This window comes from Phyllostomus hastatus, unplaced genomic scaffold, assembly GCF_019186645.2.
Source record: "Phyllostomus hastatus isolate PE091 unplaced genomic scaffold, TTU_PhHast_1.1 phas_scaffold_585, whole genome shotgun sequence".
Taxonomy (NCBI): Eukaryota; Metazoa; Chordata; class Mammalia; order Chiroptera; family Phyllostomidae; genus Phyllostomus; species Phyllostomus hastatus.
Window position 1 is genome coordinate 1,330,169 of NW_025334037.1, and position 8,414 is coordinate 1,338,582.

Sequence of the window (8,414 nt, forward strand, 5' to 3'; positions counted from 1 at the left end):
TGACCAATCTAATATTTAGTGAGCCTGGTGTGGATTTTCTCACAGTGCAGGACGCAGAAAGGAGCCCTCCAAAGTTGAAAAGTCCCCCAAAGGCACTGGATGAAACAAGAGTATGCTTTAACAAATGGAGCCCAAGCGAGCACACCTGTGCATTACGATCCAGACAGTCCCCTAGGCAAATCTTTGGGTCCAAGGAAAATACCCCCACTCTGTCCCAGACACAGCTCCAGGCCACTACAAAAAGTACATTGCCTACAGTCTACACTCATGAGAATTTAGGAAATAGAGTTTGAAAAAGAAGAATAAGTAAGGACTTGGGTTCCTTAAACCTCTACAGTGGCAACTGCCCAGAGGGCCACACCACTCCATGCCCAACCCCCATCCCTGCCACCAGGCCATCAGGGGCAAACCAGCTGGACAGCCTCCCATGCTGCCTTCCTGTAGGACAGCCCTGGGACCAGCTAAGTAAGTTGGGAAACCATGCACTTGGCATTGAAGTGGACTAGATTTCCATGTATCATCCCAAGGCATTTAGGGTCCAGTACTTCCTGGCTCAGATATGATTATAGACCAGTCAAGTATCAGCAGATCCCAACAATGAGAGGGGGTGGGATGGTGAAAAGGCAAAGGGCACAGCTGAAATCTTGTCATCATGGAAGGAAAGGGAGCACAGGGGAGGTGGAGCAAGGCTACCTCAGCCCCCTCTGCTGTAAGCACTTTCTGTCTAGATTTCCCTTGGGGATGAGATCTTGCAAAGAATACTCCCACCAAATACCCTCTTTTTACATTTTTTTTTAAAAAGATCTTATTTATTTTTAGACCGAGAAGGGAGGGAGGAGAGAGAGAAACATCAATGTGTGCTTGCCTCTTGTGTGACCCCCACCAGGGACCTGGCCTGCAACCCAAGCATGTGCCCTGACTGGGAATTGAGCTGGCAACCCTTTGGTTTGCAGGCTGGTGCTCAATCCACTGAGCCACACCAGCCGGAGCCCCTTTTTTCTTTTGCCTGAGGAATAGGGCTGACTTCATGGATGCGTGACCAGTGTAGGCGAACAAGACCTTGCACCCCAAAGGACCCTGAACTTGGAAGTTAATGCACTATAGTTGCAATTTTGAAATTCTTAATAATTTTATCTTCGGATCTGTGTTCTGTGAGTGAATTCTCAGGGAACAATGGAGCGGGCCCTGGAGGCTTAGACCCTGGACTTAGGCTCCCCCCTTGTCACACCTGGCCTCTCCCTTCTTGCCCTCACCCTGTGACTGCTGCTATGCCCTCTGCCTTTGGCAGGGGCCTGGGTGAGGCCTGGGTGCCAGTGCAGGAGCATCAGTGACAGACACATGCACCCTGTGGGGGATGGCACCCATGGTGGTGGCCATCCTTGCTCTAGGATGGCAGTACCATGGTATTTCTGGTGGGTGGCTGGCTTTAGATGAGTCTTGCCAGGGCAGTCCTCTTGCCTATCACAGCTCTGAGTAGTTTTTTATTTTGTTGTTGCTGTTTTTTAAATATATTTTATTGATTATGCTATTACAGTTTTCCCATTTCCCCCCCTTTATTCCCTTCCACCCTGTACACCCCCTCCCACCCACCCACCCACATTCCCCTGCCTCCTTTAGTTCATGTCCATGGGTCACACATATAAGCTCTTTGGCTTCTACATTTCTTTGGCTCCTACATTTCCTATACTATTCTTAGCCTCCCCCAGTCTAGTTTCATAAACCCACCATTTGTTGGGAACCGCCCTGACTGATATCAGAAGCTGAAACCCCCGCCTAGGCTAAGGCTAAGGGAACGCCCTTGGAACCGTAAGCCAGCAAGGAGACAAAAGCTTATCTCCCTGGCAGGAATGCTGCTTCTGCTGCTTTATTCATGACTGAACCCAAAAAAGCTTGGTCGGTTAGCCAAAGACGGGTAAGATTCCCCACAGGGGGAACAACCTAAGCCAGGCACGATCACTTTGGGAGGCCCCCCAAAAGAAGGACTTGGGGGGCTGCAGCAAAAGGGGGTGATGGACCCTCGCTCCTCGGCTTTGACATAGCCTGAGCTCTCAGCGTCTGGGGAAAAACCTCCTTGTCTCTCAGTTCCCTTGCTCCACCTAAGCCTGAAACAATGACAGGGTGGTGCAGCTCTGTACTGAGAAGTGCGGATTCCCCGGGGTGATCAGGCCTAAGAAAGAACATGTAAATTACTGTGAAACCTTCTTTGTTTAGAATGCTCTCAGTTGAATGAGAAGGGTCTTAGGAGGAAGTTAGTTTGTTCCTCAGTCTTACAGCTCTTTGACCCCCTAACTCAATAGACCGGCAGAGTTCTTTGTTTTCTATGGTTCCTTACTTCCCCCTAATGAGTACTGTACTTTACCTGAATTATTACGCAGAATGAGCCCAATAAAAGCAGGTATGGACTGTAAATCGGCGCGCTCCCCACTAGGGGTGGTGGCCATTTCATCCCTACTTCCCCACAGAAACTAGCTTGTCTCTGTGCATGTGTTTTCTCTCGCATGTTTTCGTCGAGCCATCCACAGCGTTCCGTGGTCACTGCTGGCCGGTGACCCACGTGCAACAACCATTTATGCTACTTATTCTCTGTACCTCTCCCTCACCCCCTCCCCCTCCCTCTCCCTCTCCCCATTTGTCTTCCTCTCCCTTTCCCCCTCCTCCGCTGATAATCCTCCATGTGATTTCCATTTCTGTGATTCTGTTCCTGTTTTATTTGTTTGCTTAGTTTGTTTTTGTTTTGGTTGTTAATAACTGTGAGTTTGTTGTCATTTTACTGTTCATATTTTTTATCTTCTTTTTCTTAGGTAAGTCCCTTTAACATTTCATATAATAAGGGCTTGGTGATGATGAACTCCTTTTTTTTTTTCTTTTAAAGACCTTATTTTTATTTATTTTAGAGAGAAGAGAAGGGAGGGAGACAGAGAGGGAGAGAAACCAATGTGTAGTTGCCTCACATGCTCCCCCTACTGGGGACCTGGCCCACAAACCAGGCATGTGCTCTGAATGGGAATCGAACCAACAACCCTTTGGTTTATAGGCCAACACTCAATCCATTGAGCCACACCAGCCAGGGCTGATGAACTCCTTTAACTTGACCTTATCTGGGAAGCACTTTATCTGCCCTTCCATTCTAAATGAAAACTTTGCTGGATAGAGTAATCTTGAATACAGTTCCTTGCTTTTCATGACTTTGAATACTTCTTTGTAGCCCCTTCTTATCTGTCAGGTCTCTTTTGAGAAATCAGCTGACAGTCTTATGGGAACTCCTTTGTAGGTAACTCCTTTTCTCTCACTGCTTTTAAGATGCTCTCATCTTTAATTTTGGCTAATATAATTATGCTGTGTCTTGGTGTGTTCCTCCTTGGGTCCAACTTTTTTTGGGACTCTCTGAGCTTCCTGGACGTCCTGGAAGTCTATTTCCTTTGCCAGATTGGGGAAGTTCTCCTTCATTATTTGTTCAAATAAGTTTTCAATTTCTTGTTCTTTCTGTTCTCCTTCTGGTACCCCTATGATTTTAATTTTGGAATATTTAAAGATGTCCTGGAGGTTCCTAAGCCTCGCCTCATTTTTTCTGAATTCTCGTTTCTTCATTCTGTTCTGGTTAAATGTTTCTTTCTTCTTTCTGGTCCACACCATTGATTTAAGTCCTGGTTTCCTTCCCGTCACTGTTGGTTCCCTGTACATTTTTTTTATTTCATTTTGCATAGCCTTCATTTTGTCATCTAATTTGCGATCATATTCAACCAATTCTGTGAGCATCCTGATCACCAGTGTTTTGAACTGTTCATCTGATAGGTTGGGTATCTCTTTTTTGCTTAGTTGTATTTTTTCTGGAGCTTTGATCTGTTCTTTCATTTGGGCCGATTTTTTTTTTTCTCTGCGTGCCTGTTATGTAGTAAGGGGCAGAGGCTTAGGTGTTCACCAGGGCAGGCAACCCACATGGCAGCATTGCAACTCTGTATGTTGGGGGAGGGGTCTGAGAGGGAACAATGCCGCTTGCTCTGCTCTCTGCCGGTTTTCAGTCACTTCCCTTGCTTCCCACAATCAAACTGGGCCCTTCTGGTGCTGATTCCCAGGTGGGTAGTTTTGTGTACTTTCCAGGACCCTGTAGGTCTCTCCAACAAACTCTCCTGTGAGGCTGGGAGTTTCTCCTGCCACCGCAACCCCCACAGGTGTTTTCAGAGGTTTGAGGCTTTATTTCCCTGCGCTGGAACTCTGGGTTGCTTGGTCTGTCTTGCTCCACAGTTGTTCCTTCTGGTTTATCTGCACACAAATGTGGGACCACCCAGTCTGCAAACTGCCACCTCACTGGGTTTGCCAGCCCCCACCTTGCCCACCAGCTGCCGCATTGCCCACCCCAGTCCTCCAACCCCCACCTTGCCGGGAGTCCTCTCTGCCTGGCTGCCTGACTCTGCCCCTCCTACCGGTCTGGATGAATATTTCTTCTTTAACTCCTTGGTTGTCAGACTTCCATACAGTTCGATTTTCTGACAGTTCTGTTTTTTTTTAAATCTGTTGTCCTTCTTTAGGTTGTACGAGGAGGCACAGTGTGTCTACCTATGCCTCTATCTTGGCCAGAAGTCCCAATCCCAGCTTTGAGTTTTGAAGATAACTGGGAGTAGCCCATTTGCTGTGGGCTCAGATGGCAGGCCTGGGAAGGGATGAGGGCATTTGTCAGGCTCAAGGGAGCATCTGCCCCAAGCACCTGTGAGGGCCCATGCCCTCTGAAGCTATTTCTCCAGGCTCTGTGCCTGGAGGATCCTGGCTTCCTCCCTCTACCTTTCTTGATCCTGACTCATGTTCATCTCTTCTAGCTGGCTCCAGGTACCCTCCTTCTGGAATGAGCCACAGAATTCCAATTGCATAATTTCAGTGATGCCAAATACAAGTTAAATACTCTGATGGTTTCATTTAAAAGTGACATTGCATAGTATAAAGAGGCAGAATAAAAGTCATGCTAAAGTTTTATCATTAATTTTTAATTTTAATTTTTAAATGTTTTTTTATTGTTCAACTACAGTTGTCCCCATTTTCCCCCATTGCTACCCACTGCCCCCCCCCCCATAATTTTTTTTTAGAATGATGTTAAATAGCAAAACACCACAGAGTGTGTGGGAGGGGGAGGGGGATAAAATATACATAACATAAAATGCACCATTTTAACAATTTTTGCATTACAGTTCAGGGGCATTAAGTACCTTTACAGTGTTGTACAAACATCGCTGTTATCCAGCTCCAGCAGCTTCTCAGACAGCGACTCCCCATCACCTGACCCCAGCCCTGCAACCACCGTTCCCATTTCGCTTCCTTTGAATTTGGCTGCTCGAAGTACCTTGTATAAATGGAATCATACGCTCTCTGTCCTTGTGTGTCCGGCTTTGTGTATACATTTAACAACACTTTTTTTCCTGCTCTTTGACCAACAGGCCCCACATTCTCTTTTTGCACTGAGCCCCACGGATTGCGTAGCCTGCCCCACTGAGGAAAGCTCTTCTATTAGCCATTCTCTTTCCACTGTCTCACAAGAGGTATGACTTGTGTTTTAGGAACACATATCTGCTTCTCCTTTTAGATTACAGGCTCCCTTAGGATAACTGGGAATTCAACTTTCCCATGACTCCTGGAAGCCTAGCAGAGCAGCTGGTCCCCTCTAGCTGTTCCCTCTGGCTCTGAACTCCCCTGGCTCGAGAGGCACAGAGAATCCACAATCCTCTATGTTTCCAGAGCACAGCTAAAACTGAAAGACAGAAAGGCATGCTGAGAGAAGACTCACTCAAGATTCAGGTTAACTGCCTGAATAGTCAAAATGAAAATTACCTGGCAAAACTTCTTCTTTTCACTTTCTGCATTCAAGTGAAAGAAAAAGGGGTTCCTGCTCTAATGTCAATTCCAAATTTCTCCCTAGCTGCCCTCACCTCCCCAGGGTTCCCCTCGACACACAGGAGACATCCAAAATCTCTGAGCACCTTCACTAATCTGTCCAAAAGCCCCGGCTCAGATAAGAGCCTGAGAAAGGGACATAGAAAACAGCTCTAATCTGGGTTACAGACGCAGTTGCCTGCCCTGCAGACAAATCCTGCAGTTTCTATGGAAAAATCAAAGATGTAAAAATCTTTGTAAATAAGAACATTTTTCTCCAAGCCAGTGACAGGGCTTTTTGAGGAGGGCAATAAGTTTCAACTGGGAGCAGCTATTACACACACCACATCTTTTTATGCAGATAAAAGTCACGGGGTGAGTGTTTCTTCCCCCACAGTGCCTTTGGGCTTTTCTAGCATCCTGAAATTGTTTCACGTTCTTTTAAACAGAAAATCAGGAACAACAGAAAAGTGGGCCACTCTTTTTTGCATAGGTGATCTTTGCTATTGTGAAACTGGTAAAATCTTGTGCGTATTTCCAAGTAGAAAAGAAAGGGACTGAAAGGCACTATTGGTGAGCATTGGGGTCAGCCACCAGCAGGAGGCGCTGTGTAGGTTCAGGGAGCCATCCACAGCCACACACTGCTTGTTTTACCACCTCCTTTTAGAACAAATTAACCAGCTGTGCCTAGGCAGGGGAAATCTTTTCTCTAACCTTGAAGGAAATCTTTTCATGCTGGGAGAACACAGCATGAGTTACACGAATAGAAGGATAGAAGGACTGTGACTGCCTCCTCAGGTTGCTGGAACGATACCAAGGAAGAAATAAATGCCCACACCAGACTGAGACAACCATTTTTTGGCTTCATAACCAGTGGGCATCTCACATGCAGTACTGAAATGCCAGTTGCAACCCTTGTGAGTGGGAGGTGCTGTGGACTAAATATCATCGTCACTCGTGCACTTACAGGGCAAATCCCTGCCAGGCTTTGAGTCTTAGGCCCTAGTCACTACACAATACTCCTAAGCCCAGTCCTGTTGGATGGACAGGTTGCTGGCAGTTTTTGGCATCTACATTACACTCTACAGTCTCAGGGGGAGGTGAGCAGGGCCACCTTCCTCCATCCCCACAGGGAAGGTCACTTGCTCACCCAAAGGCAGAGCCCAGATCAGGGGCCCAGTGTGGACCTTGATGGGATGCAACCAGGTTCCAGTAGCTCCTGTCCCATGTGCTTAGACAGCAGCTGTTGGGATAAATGCCCTTTGCTACCCTGCCTGTGGCTTCAAGTCTAACAAATGGACTCTGACTTTGTTCCCAAGGATTGCTTCTGAAGGAAGTGCCCACTGACAGGGAAACCCCATCCTTGTTCTGGTTCTACATGTCCCCATCTGTTCATTAGCATTGGAGTCTGACCTCCTTCAAGAGCCAGGTAGTCTACAGAGATGTCATACCACAGATGTCTAGGCGCCTAGGAAATGGCAGCCAAGATCTTCTCCTTAGAGATTAACTAATCCATGAAGAGGCACTAAAAGGCCTCCATCCATACTGGTGGGTCTCACAAAGGCATCAGTATCAAGTGGCCCGTTGGCATTTCCACTTTGACAAAGATTTCCATGGGCTCCTTTCTGGCCCCTGAGTTTAGATTTCCAGTGTACGTAGATGCTCTGGCTGGATAGTCATCCTCTTTTGGCAAGTTGAATCACAAGGGACCTTGTGGGCAGGAGGGAGGGCACCCTCACAAGGAGGACTCTGAAGGTGGCCAGGAAGTGACTTTCTCCAGCAGAGACACTTCCCCCCACCAGTGCAGGAGTGTGGATACCTGCTAGCAGCCCCAACAGTGGGGAAGGCACACCAGTCCTCCTTCCCCCCTGCCCCTAGGACTCAATTTTGATCATGCTGTGTATCTGCTCTCCTTGCTTCCTGTTACAGATGGAGAGAACAGGATCTACCTACTTTTTAACAAATGTTTTATTTATTTTAAAAAATATGTTATTTATTTACTTCTTAGAGAGATGGAAAGGGAGGGAGAAAGGGAGAGAAACATCAATATGCGAGAGATACATAGATGGGTGATGGGTTGCCTCTTGCAGGCCCCCCACTGGGGAACCTGGCCCACGACCCAGGCATGTGTCCTGACTGGGAATTGAACCTGTAACCTTTAGCTTTTCGGGAAGATGCTCAACTGAGCCACACCAGTCAGGGTCCACCTACTTAGTTTCTGACTGCAGAAATATTGACTTTGAAAGGAGAAATATAGCCTTGGCCAGGTGGCTCAGTTGGTTGGAGCATCCTCCTGTGCACCAAAAGGTTGTGGGGTTCAATCCTTCCAGGGCTCATACCTGGGTTGTGGGTTCAATTCCCAGTAGGGGTGCATGCAGGGGATGGGGTGTGAAGTATGGGGGGCAACCCATCGATGTTTCTCTCACATTGATGTTTCTCTTTCTCTCCTCCCACTTCCTCTCTCTGCAAAATCAATAAACATATCCTCCGGTGAAGATTAAAAAAGAAAAAGAAAATAGAACTATAAATGAGGCTGTATTTTAACAGTAACAGGTGCA